The following is a 21,180-nucleotide window of genomic DNA, read 5'->3' as shown; positions in this document are numbered from 1 at the left end:
TTTTCCAGCATAACTCTGGAATGCCTGGGCCATTAAGGAGAGCCCGTGCGGCCTGCTAGAGTGCCTGGGAGGGGAAAAGGAAGGGACAGGAATGATGGGCATGGGAGTAGAGGAAAGAAAGGCCCCTCTTAATGGCTCCCTGTCAGAGGCAGACAGTGCCCCCTGGTGGATTTGGGGCAAAGTGCCAGGTTCATAGAAAGGGCAGTAAAGAGGAGCACATGAGAGGGAGGAGGGGGAGAGCAGGGATGATTGGTATGGGAGTAGGGAGAAGAAAACTCCCTCCTAATGGCTCCCTGTCAGACCAATGCTTTGATGTCTATAAATATCCGGGCAATGCCGAGTTATCAGCTAGTAGAATATAAAAAAATAATTAAAGTATCCACAATAAACCTTTGAGAAAGCTATAGATATAACCAATGGTTTGTTAAGTACAAACTTTGATTTTAAAAAGCACCAACCAAACATAAGAATGAAAATAAGAAAAAAATAATAGCAGTTGGAGATAGCATGATAAAATAAGGAAAGAGCCCTTTGAAACAGATGTCTTTCGTAGCTTTGAAAACATTATCAAAGAGAGGGCTAGCCTGATCCTTACTGGGTGGATGTTGCATAATATCAGCATTGCCCCAGAATAGCAGCGCCTTCTCATTTCAACCCACTGATCCTCTTAAAAAATGCAGATCAATAACAGTTTCTCATTATTTGATCTAATAAGTTGGCCCAGTATTGTTTGCAATAAACTGTTCTGCAGATTTTGGTTGAGAAGGGCGGCATAGAAATCTAAACAAACAAACAAACAAGCAAGCAAATAAATAAACAAATAAATATTGGCACTTCAAGCCATAGAAGGCTTTAGATCAGTGGTTCTCAACCTTGGGGTTGGGACCATTTTTGGGGTCGAACGACCATTTCACAGGGGTCGCCTAAGACCAGGGGAAAAGACAAATTTCTCATGGTGGAAGGTCTTAAGTATAAAACGTATCAGGAAAGACTTAATGAACTCAATCTGTATAGTCTGGAGGACAGAAGGAAAAAGGGGGACATGATCAAAACATTTAAATATGTTAAAGGGTTAAATAAGGTTCAGGAGGGAAGTGTTTTTAATAGGAAAGTGAACACAAGAACAAGGGCGCACAATCTAAAGTTAGTTGGGGGAAAGAGCAAAAGCAACATGAGAAAATATTATTTTACTGAAAAGAGTAATAGATCCTTGGAACAACTTCCAGCAGACATGGTTGGTAAATCCACAGTAACTGAATTTAAACATGCCTGGGATAAACATATATCCATCCTAAGATAAAATACAGGAAATAGTATAAGGGCAGACTAGATGGACCATGAGGTCTTTTTCTGCCGTCAGTGTTCTATGTTTCTATGGTGTTAAGAACTAAAGCTGGTGCCTTGGAATTTATTTTTACAATCCAACCAATCAGGTATTTACAGTGGGGGTGTCCCTCTGGCATTCCTGCCAATCAGCTTAAAGCTCTGTTGGGAGAATTGGCACTAGACTTATGGTTGGGGGTCACCACAACATGAGGAACTGTATTAAGGGGTCGCGGCATTAGAAAGGTTGAGAACTGCTTTAGATGTTAAGCACCTTAAATTGTACATCCAAACCAATAAACAAGCAATATAGGGTTCACAAAACTAGTATTATGCACTAGTACCAGAGGTTGCTGCATTTTGAACCAACCGCTGAGTAGTTTTTGAGGGAAGGCTCAATTAGAATGCATGATTGCATAGCCCAACTGGGTGCAGATAAGAATTACTGTATCTAGATCCACTTACTTCAGGTAAGGTTGTAAGTGACACACCAGCTGGAACTAGGAATAGGCCCCACAGAACCTCCCCCCTTTCAGCAGAAGCCATGGATCCAAAAGGATCCTTTAGGAGTCTAGGTGAACTTGCTGCCTCAATATCTATGCTCTAACATAATCTTCATTTCAAACTTGGATCAAGGGATGCCTTTTTCAGCAATGGGGGGCAGACCACAGTCTTGTTCTATCCCAGCGATGAGCTCCCCATGAAATAGGCCCACACACATTGATTTTATAAGAGTTAAGATTTTACTTCTAACATTTTATGAGCAGTGAGCTTTAGATTTAAAAGCTCAGAAAATCAGGAAATAAGTCTGTTCGGTGCCAGCTGCTAATTAGCATTCCCATAATAGGCCAAAGTCCAAGCAAACAGATTATTTCTTTGATCACACAGATCTCATTCACGAACTTACTCTGAGTTGACAGGAAGCCAAACTATAATTAGTCCAAATTCCCAGTTTGTAAATCATCGTTGAAACAATAATATCCAAGTGAGAAGTCTGAGCAAACAGCTGGAACAACTCAAAAGTTGACTTCCGCACTGAATCATGACTAAACCTTAAATAGTCTAAGGGCATGACCAATTGTTCTACAGATCTATTCATGCAGAGATCTCTTCTTGCTTAATCATTCCTGCCTTATAGCAGCTCTGCATGCCCTAGCATCAAGAAGAGGCTCCTCCTCTTCTCCTGAGTTACTCATGTGCACCTCTGGAGGTACAGAAGGCCCTGCTTAGCTTTCAGCATCTGACACCATATCCTCTCCAACCTCCTTGCTATCAGAACTGGGTGCCAGGTACACGGGCACATGTTACCATGTCACAACCGTCTTTCAATCTTGATAGGCAGATATGATAGGCAGGCAGGCAGGCAGGCAGGCAGGCAAGCACTATAGATATATGAGAGACGTATGGGTGGACAGATAGATATATGATAGGTAGAGAGATATAAGATGATAGTTAGATAGGTGGATGGATGGGTGGATGTGGATGGATAGATAGATGATAGATAGATAGATAGATAGATAGATAGATAGATAGATAGATAGATAGATAGATAGATAGATAATGGATGGATGGATGGCAGACTTATATGCTGCATTATAACAATTTACAGGCAATATAGTGTAACACTCAGATCTCCAACGCTCCAAAACAAATTCAAAAATAGTGATTCCAGGGGACTTTCAGGGAGAAGATCTGAGTTTGAACTGTAAGTAGATTGTTCTACAGAATGCAAGCAAGATAATAATCTGTAAGACTAAGGTAACATATTTGGAGAAGAGCAGAGCGTATTTCTCTATGGCCTAGGAAACCCAGGAAACAGTTCAGTTCAGAAAAAGATGGGTCCCCACTCATTAAAGTAGCCAGGTAGGGGGAATGCTAAAAAGAGCTAGCACACGTCCCTGGTTCTTAATGTAAAGCAACTTAACTCAATTGGTAGGGAACTCTGGGAACTGAAAGATGCTGAGAAATGCTGATGTAGAACATCTTGGCTTTGTAAACTTGGGTCTGCAGCCCTTTCCAGAAGAAAATAAATATTTGATGTTAGACCAATGACAAGAAAATGTAGAGTAGCTACATATTTGCAGATTTCCAGGGTAGCTGGTTAAAAAATGAATTCCGACCCTGAAAAAGGTATCTTGGATAAATATGGCAGACAGGCTGCAAGAGGCTGAATTATTAGGGGGCTGAACTTGAAGTTCTGAATCTTCTCCTAGATTTTTCACCTCATTAGATGATCTAGCAACAGCTACTTATACTATTAGTATCTGTTGTGCTTTGATTGGAGGAGTATTTCTTATTGGTAGAGGCTGATCATGTTTTGGAAGTCTTACATATCAGATTTTGATACTAAAATCTACCCTCCTGCTTATACGTAGTATTGAAGAATTTATTTTTCAGCAAATATTATATAGAGTGTGTTCTGCCGGTGTGTTTCAACCACCCGTAATTACAGGGTAATTAGTCCAGGAAGACACACACCACACGATAAAAGGAAAACCCAAAAGTTTTTATAAACAGAAAAACAGAAACAGCTCCCTTTTTAAATGTCAAAGCGATTTTCTGGTACACACAAGGCACAGGTTAAATGCAATCCAATTTCCCAATAACTGGGAAATTGAGTCCAATTCTAAAGTCCAGAGAGTCCACACACAATCTTGAACAGCACAAAACCCACGATCTTGATGAAACAATGAATCAGATAAACTGCCATGAGGCTAAAACACCAGGCTGCACTTTGATCTGTAGCACTAATTACAGCAGCCCCACCCAACCACAAGTGGCCTCATTTTCTCTTGTAATAATCCTTCAGTTGTTGTCTCCTATGCATCACTCTACACATGCGTGGATGTGTCATTAATTCTTGTTCAGAATCCAGGGATGATATAGATGATTGATCTCCTCCTGGGCTGTCTGCCAAACTCCCCTCTTCCCTGTCACTCACTCTTCCTTGGTCACAAGAGACTTCGTTGGCAGATTCTACTGGGAGCAAAACAGGCCTGCAGCATGTGGATGTCTCCCCCACATCCACCTGCACATTCCTTGGGGCAGGAGCTGGGCCAGAGCTAACCACAGCACAGTGTGACACCGAATTTAGTTGTTATAGTTTTTCTTAAATACCATGCCTGGATTTACATCACATACCTAACTAAGTCGCCTTCACACAACATGACAATCTTGGTTAATGTTAACATTTGTTAATTGGAGGCAGTAGTGTTGTGAAATCAAAGTCCTTTTAGTTAGTTAAATATTCAACAAATTAAAAATAGGTTAGTTCAGAAATTGAATTAATGGACTGATTCAGTAATTGAGTTAAGTATATTGCTCACCCACAGAGAAACAATATCGAGCAGAGAATCTGATAATATTGAGTGGCCCTGACTGATGAGTAACTATAGCCAACCTTGCATTATGAGACATTTTCAAAATAGAATGCATTTCCATAGTAAAATATTATTCTCAGTCCTAAGATTTTTCACTGAGATTAAGCATCATGGTCATTAACAAAATAAATATAGGCTTACCATATCTATTTCATTTTTTTAAAACAAGAAAGCCTTTTCAACCTCACAAAAGCCAAAACTCTCATTCCATTTGTAGTGATGACATAATGTGACAATGGTCTGCGGAGAGGGGTGGCCTACAAATCTAAATAATAAATAAATAAAATAAAACCATACCCATGTCTTTTGGAGGAAATAATATAATGAAATAATGTTTCCTCATGGGGCAACATTCCAACACCTTCTTGACAATAGCATCCCCTCTGCTTATACAGGTAATCCTCACCTTATAACAGTTCATTCAGAGACCATTCAAAGCTACAACGGCATTGAAAAAAGTGACTTATGATCGTTTTTCACACTTATGACCATTGCAACATTCCCATGGTCACATGATCACATGGGGTCAATAGGTTGTTGTTGTGGTTAGCTCTGGCCCAGCTCCTGCCCCAAGAAATGTGGAGGTGGATGTGGGGGAGACATTCACATGCCGCAGGCCTGTTTTACTCCCAGTAGAATCTGCCGACGAAGTCTCTTGTGATCAAGGAAGCGTGAGTGACAGGGAAGAGGGGAGTTTGGCAGGCAGCCCAGGAGGAGATCAGTCATCTGTATCATCCCTGGATTCTGAGCAAGAATTAATGACACATCCACGCATGTGTAGAGTGATGCATAGGAGACAACAACTGAAGGATTATTACAAGAGAAAATGAGACCACCTGTGGTTGGGTGGGACTGCTGTAATTAGCTACAGTTAAAAGTGCAGCCTGGTGTTTTAGCCTCATGGCAGTTTATCTGATTCATTGTTTCGTCAAGATCGTGGTTTTTGCTGTTCAGGATTGTGTGTGTGGACTCTCTGGACTTTAGAATTGGACTCAATTTCCCAGTTATTGGGTGAGCAATTGGACTGCATTTAACCTGTGCCTTGTGTGTACCAGAAAATCTGTTTATAAAAACTTTTGGGTTTTCCTTTTATCGTGTGGTGTGTGTCTTGCTGGACTAATTACCTTGTAATTATAGGCGGTTGAGACACGCTGGCAGAACAGGTTGTAATGTAATCTGACCAGCTTTCCCCAACCTGTGATTCCCCCTGTTGCAGCTCCAGACTAACTAATTTAGATCAGTGATGGCAAACTTATGTCACACGTGCCACAGGTGGCACATGGAGCCATATCAGAAAGCAATGAGGCATTGCCCTATGTGAGCTCCAGGGCGCATGCACAATATATCCAGCTGATTTTTGGCCATTTCACCCTCCAGAGTCTTCAGGGAAGCTTCTCTGAAACCCAGAAGTGCAAAAAACAACCCAACAGGCAAACCGGAAGTTTAAAAAAACAGACTTCCTGTTTTTCTGTTGTGCTGTTTTTTGCACTCTGAAGGCTTCAGGGAAGCTTCTTGAAACCAGATAGTGCAAAAAACAACGCAACGGTGGAACAGGAAGTCTGTTTTCTAAACTTCCGGTTTGCCCATTTTTTCACAATCCCAGGCTTCAGTGAGGCCTATGTCCTTTTGGCATGCGAACCAAAAAAGGTTTGCCATCAGTGGTCCAGAGCAGTGTTTCCCAACCTTGGCAACTTGAAGATATTTGGACTTCAACTCCCAGAATTCCCCAGCCAGCATTCGCTGGCTGGGGAATTCTGGGAGTTGAAGTCCAGATATCTTCAAGTTGCCAAGTTTGGGAAACACTGCTCTAGAGATTGTAGGATGTGAAAGCCAATACAAAGCCGAGCTGAAAGAAGTGTCCTTGAGAATCTCATTATCTTTTCTACTCATTGCTACCAAGGTTAATGGTCCTACCATTTATGGAGGAACATTTGTACCTACTAACTGCTATCATGATTACAACCTTTATGTGTATACATGTCTTGTTTGACCCTCAAGGTGTAAATAATCAGTCTTGTTTTGTAGCTTATGAAATGGAAAGTAGAGGATTAAAGAAATGTTGGGTGAATGGCCATACATCTGACTTCCTCCTTTCCTCCCACATCCACTTATATATCACACAGTAGAATGAAAAGTCTCTGACCTTTTCTTTTGTAGCTGGATTTTGCAAGAATTTATCTTCCAAGGTAGGTACTATATTCCTTGTAAAATATTACTGGTGTCATAGTGGGTTGCTCTGATGTCTTTATAACCCTCTAAGATCAATTTCTAGTTTTGTGCCATTGGGATATATTTTAAGCTCCATCTACTTTTTTTTTAAAGGGGCTCTCAAGGGTCTCTGCATTCATTTATTTATTTATTTATTTGTTTGTTTATTTATTTTGTCCAATACACAATGAGGGTTTTAGTGGGTATATATCAATATACACATAGTAAAATACATGATGAAGGTTACAGAGGAGATACTCATAGTAAAATATATCTAAGAAATAATAGAAAAGAAGATATAGGAATAGAATATATCAATGAAAGAATAGAAGAAGAGATATAGGAATAGATGAAAGGTATCGGAGATATAGGAGAGCAATAGGACAGGGGACGGAAGGCACTCTAGTGCACTTGTACTCGCCCCTTACTGACCTCTTAGGAATCTGGATAGGTCAACCGTAGATAACCTAAGGGTAAAGTGTTGGGGGCTTGGGGATGACACTATGGAGTCCGGTAATGAGTTCCACGCTTCGACAACTCGGTTACTGAAGTCATATTTTTTACAGTCAAGTTTGGAGCGGTTAATATTAAGTTTAAATTTATTAAGCCATGGTTTGGTCTTCCGGATTGTTGCAGCCCAGATCTGGTAATCCTATTTTTATATATGCTGCTCCCATTTTACCCCCACTCCAAATGGCCACTTGGCTTATTTTGCAAAAAGAAAAAAAAGGCATCTGGAATTCAGGCTGAAAACAGCTGCCAAACTCTTGAAAATTACATCTTTAAAACCTTGCATTCAATTGCTGCCTAATGAAAAAAAAAAAGACTCACTGGAGCATTCCCTGCTGATGTATAGGATCATCATCCAGCCAGCATGGGAGCATCAAAGCTAATGACTGTTAGTCCAAGTCAGCCTCAGAGTTAAAGCGTGCCAGGGGAAGCCCAGAGGGCCAATATATGAATCTACTGGGAACTGAGCTGCAGACCTTCCAAGCACAATTAGCTCTAGGAGTCAACTGTCCAGGGGAAGAGCCGAACTGCAGTGTCTCTTTAGTGTGGCCAGAGGCCCTCCGCATACAAGAGCCTCCTAAGTGTATTGACATATAAATTTAATTTATATTTCTATTACTTCACACACACACACACACACACCCCGCTCTGCAATAAGGATCAGCACTCTTTCTAATGCAGCTACATCTTGGCAGGAGAACTATAGTCAATTTCATAAAAGCAATCCTAGCAACAGCTAGGAGAATTAGATAGCCATACTGGAACTGATGCACAAGCCAAATCACTAAAGCACAATGGTCTAAGGCAGTGTTTCCCAACCTTGGCAACTCGAAGATATCTGGACTTCAACTCCCAGAATTCCCCAGCCAGCATTTGCTGGCTGGGGAATTCTGGGAGTTGAAGTCCAAATATCTTCAAGTTGCCAAGGTTGGGAAACACTGGTCTAAGGAATAATGCCTTGGCAAGTAGAATCCAGGTTGGACACCCACTGCTGAAATAGATTAGGATTAGATAGGATTAAAAGAACATCCCAGGGGTGGGTTCCTCTTGGTTTGGACTGGTTTGCCCAAGCCAGGAGCAACCCACTGGTGATGTCACGATGACATCGCTGAACCGGATTGGTCAGTGCTGGTCTATGACGCTGCCATCTTTTAAAAAAGTTGATATTTTTTTTGGAAAATTATTTATTTATTTTTTCTTCTGAGCATGTGCAGAAGCTGAGTTTCCAGCACTGTGCATGTGGCCGCCATCTTGATTTCAGCTTTTTTTTTACATTTTTAATTTATTTATTTTTTTAAAAAAATTATTTTTCTTCTGAGCATGTGCAGAAACCGGGTTTCTGGCACTGTGCATGCGGTCATCATCCTGAAGAAGCGAAGCAGCAGTGAGGTAAGTTAGAACACACCCCTGCTTGGATCCCCTCAACTTTTCAGTCCCAGAAAGCAGCTGAAAAATGCCCTTCTTAACAATAACTTATTGGACCCAAATCAGCATGGCTTTACTGAAGGTAAATCATGTCAGACTAATCTCATTGATTTCTTTGACTATGTCACAAAGGTGTTGGATCAATGTGGTGCCCTGGATATTGCCTATCTGGACTTCAGCAAAGCCTTTGATACGGTTCCACATAAAGAGCTGATAGATAAATTAGTGAAGATTGGACTTAATCCCTGGATAGTTCAGTGGATTTGCAGCTGGCTGAAGAGTAGACAACAGAGAGTTATTGTGAATGGTGAGTATTCTGAGCAGAGACAGGTTACAAGCGGTGTGCCACAAGGGTCTGTTCCGGGTCCTATTCTTTTTAATATGTTTGTGAGTGACATAGGGGAAGGTTTGGTAGGGAAGGTTTGCCTATTTGCCGATGACTCTAAAGTGTGCAATAGGGTTGATATTCCTGGAGGCATCTGTAATATGGTAAATGATTTAGCTTTACTAGATAAATGGTCAAAGCAATAGAAACTGCAGTTTAATGTTTCCAAATGTAAAATAATGCACTTGGGGAAAAGGAATCCTCAATCTGAGTATTGTATTGGCAGTTCTGTGTTAGCAAAAACTTCAGAAGAGAAGGATTTAGGGGTAGTGATGTCTGACAGTCTCAAAATGGGTGAACAGTGCAGTCAGGCGGTAGGAAAAGCAAGTAGGATGCTTGGCTGCATAGTTAGAAGTATAACAAGCAGGAAGAGGGAGATTATGATCCCGCTATATAGAGTGCTGGTGAGGCCACATTTGGAATACTGTGTTCAGTTCCGGAGACCTCACCTACAAAAAGATATTGACAAAATTGAACGGGTCCAAAGGCGGGCTACAAGAATGGTGGAAGGTCTTAAGCATAAAACGTATCAGGAAAGACTTAATGAACTCAATCTGTATAGTCTGGAGGACAGAAGGAAAATGGGGGACATGATAGAAAAATTTAAATATGTTAAAGGGTTAAATAAGGTTCAGGAGGGAAGTGTTTTTAATAGGAAAGTGAACACAAGAACAAGGGAATACAATCTGAAGTTAGTTGGGGGAAAGATCAAGAGCAACATGAGAAAATATTATTTTACTGAAAGAGTAGTAGATCCTTGGAACAAACTTCTAGCAGATGTGGTTGGTAAATCCACAGTAACTGAATTTAAATATGCCTGGGATAAACATATATCCATCCTAAGATAAAATACAGAAAATAGTATAAGGGCAGACTAGATGGACCATGAGGTCTTTTTCTGCTGTCAGTCTTCTATGTTTCTATGTTTCTCCTGTTTTGCAGCCAAGCCCCATTTTCTGTCCTTGCTTCCTTCCTGTTTCTATTTGGTTTTCCCTCTCACACTGAAAGGAGCTTCAAGCAAAAGGAAGCGAGGGGGGGGGGAGCGCAAGAAGGATGTAGGAGTGGGAAGGGAGAGATTGGGAACAATTCTCAGTTGGGATTGGCTCTCAGCTAATAAAATGCATTTTTTTAAAACAATTGCATCCACATGAGGATTATAAATCCTTTCTTATTTGTGACTTTGGAGTTGCTAGAAGGCATTGCTCAGATCACAGAAGCTCATGAAGATATCATCAAGATGAACTCAGATCCAAGGTTTTTTTCCCCAAGTATGCCTAATTGAAAATTATTTCATTTAATGTGAGATATACAATTTCTGCAACCAACAGAGGAAGGAAGTACAACCTGAAGGATCAGGTATAAGAAAGCAGGAACAAGAAGGAATGACCTCATAGGACATTGGCAGTATTGTATCCAATGATGTTCCTCAAAACCATCCAATAGACCAGTGATTTTCAACCTTTTTTGGCCCGCAGCACATTTTTTACATTTACAAAATCCTGGGGTACACCGCTAACCAAAATGACACAAAATGACATTCTAACACAGTACATATTATACATATAGTTAATAACATAGTTTCTAAATATATTTATACTCACTTAGTGTGAAACCTGGGCCTCTTTCGATGAACACAAAAGGGCAGGAATGTTTTTAGTTTTTATCGCAGTCAAGCTTGAGAAGCTCAGTTCACATAGATATGTGGTTGAAAATGGGAGCAATCTTTGTTGGCCAGAATGGGGAACTCCTTGGCAACAAATAACCAAAAACTGTCCAAAGGAAGATCAGCAAATTTTAGCTTTAAACCACGATTAGAAATCGGGACCATGTGGAGGAGTAGCAGCTTCAACTACTCGCCACGGCCACACAATGACAAGTGCACGACAGCCCAAACAGGGACCTTCCTGGGTGTGGATGAGAGGCAGCCTGCTATTGGTTCATTGCTAGTGGTCGGGATGAAACCTAGAAGGTGATTGGTCAGTGAGCGTTCCCTGTGCCTCCATTCTTCCTGTCGCTGATAGCTGGAGGGATTGTGAGGGGAATGTTTATGTTCGGATGGAGGCGGCTGGCGGCGGGCCGGATAAATGGCCTCCGCAGGCCGTATCCGGCACGTGGGCCGTAGTTTGGGGACCCATGTTTAACTTCCCCATGGCACACCTGACCATGTCTCATGGCACACTAGTGTGCCACGGCGCACTGGTTGAAAAACACTGCAATAGACCCATTAAAGAATAAGTGGGCCCTCTTCACTCCCAGAATTTCCCACCCAGCATGGACATTCTCAAGCTTATGGCCCCAACAGACTTTACAAGCTTAGCATCATCTGACACTGTGTGTGCACATACGTGTGTACGGTGAACAGTGATGGCCTTTTCCCTTCAGAGTGTGCTTCCAGTAGGCCTGTGGCAATCAACCCTGGACTGATTCAAATGGTTGCTGTGGAAAACCAGCTTGATTTGTTTTAGACAACAGAATCAATTAGAATCAAATAGCCAGATACGATTCATGATGCTAACAACTCACTGGTCCACGACTTTCAATAGAATATCTGAAATACTTTTTTTAAAATTTATTTATTTGTTTGTTTGTTTGTTTGCTTATTTATTTATTTATTTAATTAATTTTTATGCCGCCCTTCTCTTTAGACTCAGGGCGGCTTACAACATGTTAGCAATAGCACTTTTTAACAGAGCCAGCATATTGCCCCCACAATCCGCACCAAGACAAATCCCTTGTGTGTCCAATCACACTTGGCCAATAAAAAATCTATTCTATTCTATCCTATCCTATCCTAACCAGGTGTTAACAATGTTCCCAGGTTTTATTGACTTGCAAGCTTTTCATTGTAACTCTCTGCCCAGAATTTATTCCAAAACCTGTCTTTGTTGGGGGGGTTTTCATTGCTTTACTTGCTTCAGATATTTATTTCCAGCCCTAATCATGTACTATTAATGTAACCAAGCTCTTTTATTGTTAGTCTCTGTGAAGAATGATTTCCAAGCCCTAAGTCTTTGCAGGGTTTGTTTTATTACTCTAATTCGCTCTGAGTAAGTTTCTTTCAGCCCTAACCAGGGGCTAACAATGTTCCCAGCTTTTACCAGCTTGCAAGCTCTTTTATTGTTACACTCTGCCAAGAATGTATTCCAAACCCTGTCATTGAAGGGTTTTTCCCCATTGTTTTACTTGTTCCAGATATTTCTTTCCAGCCATAACCAGGTGCTATTAATGTACCCAAGCTCTTTCATTGTTACTCTCTGCGAAGAATGTATTCCAAGCCCTAAGTCTTTGCAGGGTTTTTTCCATTGCTCTACTTGCAATGTAAGGAAAATCTGAGGAAGGCTACACACCTGGGATCGGCTGGGGTGTGAGTTCAGTAATTTTCTTTTGTCCATAAGGAGCAGGGGCACAGAGGAGAATCTCTACACCTGCTCTCTTGCTTGAATCAGTAAGGAAGGAACTGCAGTTGGAATGTGTGTGTGTGTGTGTAAGACAGATAAAATGAAATTTAATTCATGAAGGAATTGGTTGACCTCTGAATAAACATCTGCATTCACTGACTGACAAATTTATTTTAGTCCTAAGAATCTGGTAAATGAAGGCACTGAGGTAATAGGAATAACAATAATTAATAATAATTTATTTAATTTGCATGCCACTCACGTCTCAATGTCTCTGAGTGGCTAACAAACCAAAGAAAGCACAATAAAATCATGAGTTGACTAGGACATTACTGCCTAAAGGCCACCAAATCTGGGGGAAAGTGCAATTGACACACCAGGTGGAGTTGTGTAATGGCCTTCCCAATATGTTTAACTATGGTGCTCTAGTGAGAGAAAAAAATGAATGTTAAAGTGATCTTCCGAAAGTTACCATAACCTGGCTTCAAAAATCATGCAACCACTAGATGGCAGCAAAGAGAAATGGGACCCTTTGAACTCCCTGCTGCCTCTAGAGTTTGTCCTGATTTTGCAGCACACATATAACATTCCAAAGGAACGTATTTAAAATGACCTCATCAATATTGCAATTTGCAAGAAGAGATTCATTTTCTAAGAGAAGGCATTTCTGCAAGGAGACAGAATTTTTAAAAATCCTGAACACGGCAGTGCAAAAAATGGCACTGCCATTTTTCACCTTTATGTTCATTTTCAAATACTCACTGTTGCTAAGGTCAGGTTTTGGTTTTGTCCACCCAGGTTTAGAAACCCCTAGTAATGACCAGAATAGAAAAGTTTATGATATTCATGTTTTTTTACTTCCCACCAAAATCTAGTGTGTGTGTGTGTGTGATCAGAAAACACAGAGATAAATATATTTAAATAGCCATAGATAAGATCCAAGAAATATTATGAAGGGTTACATTTAGTGAAGGTGGAAGAATCATCAGAAGGATAAAAACCATATCTCATTCTTCTGCAGTGAAGGTTCTTGCCCTTTTCGTGCGTATGGGGGGAAAAAATCTCCCTTCAAAGCTAGCTTCTCTGCAGTATTGCACTCCTGGTTGCAGTGAGTAATATGGACCAGGGCAGAGGGTCTATATCAATCTAGCAAAGCAGAAAAATGAATGAAAATTGAATTCCCGTGGGAGAAAGAGGAGCAGGAGGAGAGAGCTGTGCTTCAGACAGAAAGATAAATCAAAGGATGCTGGGAGGAGAAGAATGATGAACCAGCTCCTTGGCAGAATGGAATAATTAGGGAAACTGGTTGGAAAAGCAGAGGGAGGGGGAATGGTAGAGAGAGATGGGAAAGGCAGTGATTATCCATTGTCATGGATCAGAGACACCTTCGCCCAGAAGATCCTTTCAATTTTGATTTGGACTACATTAAGACCATGGGAAGATCATCTCTGAACTTAGAGAGAAAGTACAGCATGGTATCTACACTGTCTTGCTGTCCACAACCACCAAAGAAGTATCTGAAAGTAGAACATTCTCCCTCCAGGTTGGTTATTTTGAAGGTGCCGGGGAAAATAAGATGTGTATATCTGTGTGTAGGTTCAAATACAAGAGATACTCTTTTATAGTCATTCCTAAGATTCTCCCTTATGGTTGCATAGCTGTTCTAGAAATTTAATTAGCTGGAGAACGGAGAATATTTTAACGCTACTGGGGGAATAGCAGAAAGCCTGCTAACTCATCTGTCTTTCAATGTTGCTTTTCTAGAAGAACAGATCTTAACAGTTTTACCTAGGGGAAAGATCAAAAGCAACATGAGAAAATATTATTTTACTGAAAGAGTAGTAGATCCTTGGAACAAACTTCCAGCAGACGTGGTTGGTAAATCCACAGTAACTGAATTTAAACATGACTGGGATAAACATATATCCATTGTAAGATAAAATACAGGAAATAGTATAAGGGCAGACTAGATGGACCATGAGGTCTTTTTCTGCCGTCAGTCTTCTATGTTTCTATGTTTCTATGTTTGTCTTCTTTTCAGGCAGACCAGAGATTGGTTTCAGCAGGTTCTGACCAGTTCTGGAAATCAGTGGTGGAAATTTTGAGTAGTTTGGAGAACTGGTACATTCCATCTCTGACTGGACATGACACAATCTGTTCTCTGCCTCCCAAGTCCCAGCTGTTCAGGAGGAAATGGGGATTTTGCAGTATTCTTCCCTGCCATGAGCACCAAGCCAAACCTACAGAACTGGTAGTAAAAGTTTTTGAATCCCACCACCAAGGTTGACCTCTGGTTTAACAAGTCACTAGATTAAACCAGTTTTTAGACCATAAATCTATTGATGGATATTAGGTAAGTACTGATCCCCCATGTTCGGAAGTAATACCCTTCTGGATCCCAAGTACTTTGAAAAGTGCACCGCACAAGCATTGATAATTTTGAAGTTACCAACATTCTGAGGTAGAAGAAACCCTGATCAATTAGAGCATCACAATTCTTACACTAGGAATTACCATACATTAAGCCCATGCCTCCCAAAACAGTTTTAGGAAAGGACCAGATGACACTGTAAGCTAAGCTTTCCTGGTGTTTCTGTTTGTTTTCTTTTCAAAGGAAAACTGTTTAGCAAAGAAAAAAAGCAAAACAGAAATAGAATCCTTCTGCAGGAGTACTGTGCATAGGACAATACACAACTGAACCACACAGGAAAAAGCAGTTTCATAGAAGGTGCCCACCCTAATTGGGATAACCATTTTCTGTTATTTATACTACACTTTCTACTTCAAATCATTTCATTTCTAGTTTGTATCCTAATCCTGGCTAGCACAATTTAGCAGCAAGCTTGGTGGCTACATAACCCAAAAGGCAAAACATAAAGCCAATTAAAAAAAAACAACCCTCCTGATCAATAAAAATATTTTAAAGACATATGTACGAACCACATCTATTTGTGTTCCTTATGCTTCATTCTAAAATGTGTTATCATGATACACTTGTAAGAAAAGAATTAACCTTCATATAAACTATTAATTCTTGTATAATTAAAACCAGTTTGTTTTCTTTGACAACAAACACAGTAAAAAAAAATATTCGGAGAGGGGCGGCATACAAATCTAATAAATACTAAATACTAAAAATCTCAAGCAAATGTTTTATGAATTTTATTATCTCTCTTCATATATATCCCCAACACGGATACTTCAGGTTTCTCCCTAAATGTTTTACTTTGATGCACATTTAGCTATTTTTTTCCAAGAGACACGCAGAGAGAGTGAATGGCCCAAGGTTACCCAGCTGGATTTGTGACTAAATTTGAACTAATGTTCTTTTTCTTTCTAGCAATGTATCTTAAGCATTAGACCAAACTGCCTCTCATAGATACATCAGAGATATTCTATAGAGGGGAATATCCAACCCTTTAAGAGAAGAGCACATCTGAACCAAATATGCTACAAGACTTTAAATCAGCAACCCTGGCATAATTTCATTTTAGGGACATGAACCCTCATGTTCTACCTTTACCCTTTTATTAATTAAAGTCTACTGAATTTAAGGGAGCTATTTAGATTGAGACTTGACTTGGGGCATCAGGTAGAATGTTGGCTACAGAACAACAAATCCCTGGTCTAAATTCCTGTTAAACCACAAAATTCCCTGGGTGTCTTTATCATCTCCCAGTCTTCGCATCTTCACATGGCTGGCCTGCAGGCATGGGATTACTTAGCATAATTAGTCTAAAATTCATTAGTGTGCTTGATTATTAGTGTTGCTCATAGATTTCTTTTCCTCCCTGGCCAGCAGCCATTAATTCTCTCTCCTCTAAAAAGGCTGCAGCACACCTCATGTCAGCACTGAGAAATAATTTCAGAGAAATTGCTACGAAGATTTGGCAGCTGATGGAATCATTCTAGTTATTTAAAGATGCTTCTTTTACTTTAAGAGAAACCAGGGACCTATTTCTTGAAAGTCTTCAGTGAAATGATTGATTACACTATATCGTTTTCATAACAAAGTGCTTTTATTCTATTTTCAGTTTGTGGAGTACTGCCTTGGCGACCTTATCAAATGAAAGTGATATAAAATATAAATACTAATAATATATAAACCAAGCACCACCACCCCCCATTTGAAAACCTGGAAGAAAAGCATCCTAACAAGGAACATGTGCAAAATTAAGCAATAGCAATACAGAGGAAACAGAAAACGCTGAATTCTACCTATTATGAAAAAAAAACACAACTTAAAAATTACATTTCAGTAAGCTGCATATACCATATCCCAACCACAACAGAAATGAGTCCTCAGATCTGAAGCTGCTCCCCTTAATCTTGATACAGGGAAAAAAAATCTCATCAATGATACAGGCATTTTTGTAAGTTTTTTTCTCGATAGAGTCTATTTTTTTTCTTTGTAAGAAAAGTGCAATTATTTGCTGATAGAAATATGGGCCCCAAACCATCAGGAAATCTCCATCAGTTTCGGTACAAGAACATTCCTGTATTTCTCTCTAAACTTGGTGCTCCTCGCTTTAAACGGTTTCATCTAAGAAAACTTTCAGATGTCCAGAATTAGCTGTACATAAATAAGAATGGCTGTACTTACCAGTGATAAAAGGAAGGTAGGTCTTTCAAGATACGTAGAGGATAATAACCTAACCTTGAGAAGTGAAACTTGTTTGTAGCACAGCAGACCTGGTGCCTAGTATTTAATTCCTCCCCGCCCCCCCGCCCCTTGGATGGACTTATTTTCTAAGACAGAAATTATGAAGGAGCAGATTAAAATACTATGGGAGACCCTAGAAGTTAAAAGGGGAGGAGAAACCAAAACGTGTGAAAGAGGAAGAGGCAAAGGGCGTCAGGTCTCCCTGAAGAGAAGGTGCTGTGATCTCCACGGTGTAGAGTGGAGAAAGTGATTCTGTGTGTGGGTCAGTAGAAGAGAAAGAAGGAGGGGGGTGGAAAACAACCTCTGAGAAAATTAAATTGCACTTGAGGGCAAATTCTATTAGGGAATAGTGACTGTCTCTCAACAGCCTGCATCCATTTAGGTAATTAGTTGCAGGACAGGAATAGCCATCCAGGAGTTTGGTCGTGCAGGCCTGGTTTGACTGATCACAGGCCTAGCTTTCTCCTGGCTTCAGGGAACAGGAGCCTTTGCAACCCCCAGCCCCCTACTTGCTACCAAGGAGCTACGTTTGGTTTAGGAAATCAAATCTGCCCTACTGTAAATTATAGGGTCTTAAGCCTAAATTGGTTACGGGCCCAGGAGCCAGTGTGAGTGGTACATTCCACACTTGTTTAAATTAAACAGCTGCATAAATTAAACATTAGTGGGATTTTTATGTCTCTCAGATTATTATTATTTATTTATTTATTTGTTTATTTATTTATTGGATTTGTATGCCTCCCCTCTCCGTAGACTCGGGGTGGCTAACAACAGTGGTAAAAACAACATGTGACAATCCAATACTAAGACGGCTAAAAACCCTTATTTTAAAAAACCAATCATACATATAAGCATACCATACATAAATTGTAGAAGCCTAGGGGGAAAGGATATCTCAGTTCCCCCATGCCTGACGACAGAGATGGGTTTTAAGGAGATGATGATGATGATGATGATGGTGATGATGATGATGATGATTATTATTATTATTAATTAGATTTGTATGCCGCCCCTCTCCGCAGACACTCAGGACAGCTCACAGCAATGATAAAAACAATATACAGTAACAAATCTAATATTAAAGTTTACAATAACAATTTTACATTAAAAAGCCTAAAAACCCCAGTATATAAAAAAGCATACACACAAACATATCATACATACAGCTACATAGGCAAGGGGGGATGTCTCAGTTCCTCCATGCCTGATGGCAGAGGTGGGTTTTAAGAAGTTTACGAAATTTTGCTACAGGGATTGGCCATTTATTCAAATTATCCCTGCAAAATGCTTAACGATGATGCAAATGGCCCCTGCCTCTTAGTCTGTAACCTAATTTATATCCAAGCCAAGGGCTCCTGTTAGAGTTGTCTGGAAATATCTTGTAAGATTTTTTTCTTGTGATCTTTAGTTTCTGCTCCGTATGGTTGGTTGAAGGTTACCCGGTTAAGAAACATAGAAACATAGAAGACTGACGGCAGAAAAAGACCTCATGGTCCATCTAGTCTGCCCTTATACTATTTCCTGTATTTTATCTTACAATGGATATATGTTTATCCCAGGCATGTTTAAATTCAGTTACTGTGGATTTACCAACCACGTTTGCTGGAAGTTTGTTCCAAGGATCTACTACTCTTTCAGTAAAATAATATTTTCTCATGTTGCCTTTGATCATTCCCCCAACTAACTTCAGATTGTGTCCCCTTGTTCTTGTGTTCACTTTCCTATTAAAAACACTTCCCTCCTGAACCTTATTTAACCCTTTAACATATTTAAATGTTTCGATCATGTCCCCCCTTTTCCTTCTGTCCTCCAGACTATACAGATTGAGTTCATTAAGTCTTTCCTGATACGTTTTATGCTTAAGACCTTCCACCATTCTTGTAGCTCATCTTTGGACCCGTTCAATTTTGTTAATGTAAAGAAGATCCTGAACGGCACTTGTTTAGAGTTCTAGTTACACTATGTTCATACAACATGTGTAGCTCAGTTTTTGATTAACCTGTTTTTAGAAGGATTGTACAATTCTTTGAATTGCAATCTGAACAAGAGTAGATTTGCACAACACATTAATATACATGTGCCACAAATTTATTTATTTATTTGTATGTTTGTTTGTTTATCAAACAAGTATAGGATAGTAGTATATATAAACCTAACATAGGAAGTAATGATAAAAGAAGACAATAGGACAATAGGACAGGGACGGTAGACACATTAGTGTGCTTATGCACACCCCTTACAGATCTCTTAGAAAAGGGGAGAGATCAACTGTAGACAATCTAAGGTTGAAGATTTGGGGGCTTGGGGAAGAAACAACAGAGTCAGGTAGTGAATTCCAGTCTGCGGAGAGGGGCAGCATACAAATCTAAATAATAAATAAATAAATAAATAAATTGGCACTCTATTGCTGAAGTAATATTTTTTGTAGCCTAGTTTGGAACAGTTTAAATTTAGTTTGAATCTATTATATGCTTGTGTGTTGTTGTGGTTGAAGGTGAAGTAGCCATTAGCAGGAAGGACATTTTGGTATATGATTTTGTGAACTATGGTTAGTTCAGTGCAGAGGCGAAGTAGTTGTAAATTGTCTAATTTCAGTATTTCAAGTCTGGTGGAGTAAGGTATTTTGTTGCAAGAGGAGGAGTGAAGAACTCTTTTTGTGAAATTTTTCTGGACATTCTCGATTGTGTTAATGTCTGATATGCAATGCGGGTTCCATACAGGTGAGCTGTATTCTAGAAGTGGTCTGTTTTGTAAGCTCTGGTTAGCAGTTCAATGTTACCAGAGAAGAAGCTACGTAAGATTAGATTGACAACTCTTAATGGCAATGTTGTTACAGTGGGCTCTAGCACTTGGGTCATTGGATATGAGTACTCCAAGGTCTTTGACAGAGTGAGGGTCGTCTACAGGTTCATTACCTCCAAGTATATATTCTGATTCTTTTTACCAATGTGTAGGACAAAGCATTTACAGGTTGAGATTTGAAGTTGCCAGCTGTTAGACCATTCTGCTACATGGTCAAGGTCCTTTTGAAGGGTAGAAGCTTTGGTGGTGGTATTAAATAGTTTAACATCATCAGCAAAGAGAACGCAGTTGCTTATAATATGGTCACAAAGATTGTTTATCTAATTATGTAAGTTGAAATGTAGCTGCCTTGTCTCTAACTGATCTGATTAAGCGTGTTGTGCAAATATATCCAGTGATAAACCACATGTATGGTGGTGTTGTGGTTAGCTCTGGCCCAGCTCCTGCCCCAAGGAATGTGGAGGTGAATGTGGGGGAGACATCCACATGCCGCAGGCCTGTTTTTCTCCCAGTAGAAACTGCCGATGAAGTCTCCTCTGACCAAGGAAGCGTGAGTGACAAAGAACAGGGGAGTTTGGCAGACAGCCCAGGAGGAGATCAATCATCTGTATCATCCCTTGATTCTGAACAAGAATTAATGACACATCCACGCATGCGTAGAGTAACGCATAGGAGACAACAACTGAAGGATTATTACAAGAGAAAATGAGGCCACCTGTGGTTGGGTGGGGCTGCTGTAATTAGTGCTCCAGATAAAAGTGCAGCCTGGTGTTTTAGCCTCATGGCAGTTTATCTGATTCATTGTTTTGTCAAGATCGTGGTTTTTGCTGTTCAGGATTGTGTGTGTGGACTCTCTGGATTTTAGAATTAGACTCAATTTCCCAGTAATTGGGTGAGCAATTGGACTGCATTGTGTGTACCAGAAAATCCCTTTGACATTTAAAAAGGGAGCTGTTTCTGTTTTTCTGTTTATAAAAACTTTTGGGTTTTCCTTTTATTGTGTGGTGTGTGTCTTCCTGGACTAATTACCCTGTAATTACGGGCGGTTGAGACACGCGGGCAGAATAGGTGGGAGTTTAAAATGGC

General features: G+C 40.0%; 1 protein-coding gene across 1 annotated transcript in view; it reads right to left on the bottom strand.

Annotated features, from left to right (window-relative positions):
• Positions 1–17,352, bottom strand: part of LHX4 (LIM homeobox 4) — a 99,309-nt gene extending 81,957 nt beyond the window's left edge. The window contains exon 1 of the mRNA XM_070748998.1: positions 17,233–17,352. The gene's annotated coding sequence lies outside the window, so the exon portion shown is untranslated. The remainder of the gene's footprint in view (positions 1–17,232) is intronic.
• Positions 17,353–21,180: the final 3,828 nt, after the last annotated feature.

Source organism: Erythrolamprus reginae, chromosome 3 (genome assembly GCF_031021105.1).
Source record: "Erythrolamprus reginae isolate rEryReg1 chromosome 3, rEryReg1.hap1, whole genome shotgun sequence".
Taxonomy (NCBI): domain Eukaryota; kingdom Metazoa; phylum Chordata; class Lepidosauria; order Squamata; family Dipsadidae; genus Erythrolamprus; species Erythrolamprus reginae.
This window is presented reverse-complemented; position numbering and strand designations above follow the sequence as displayed.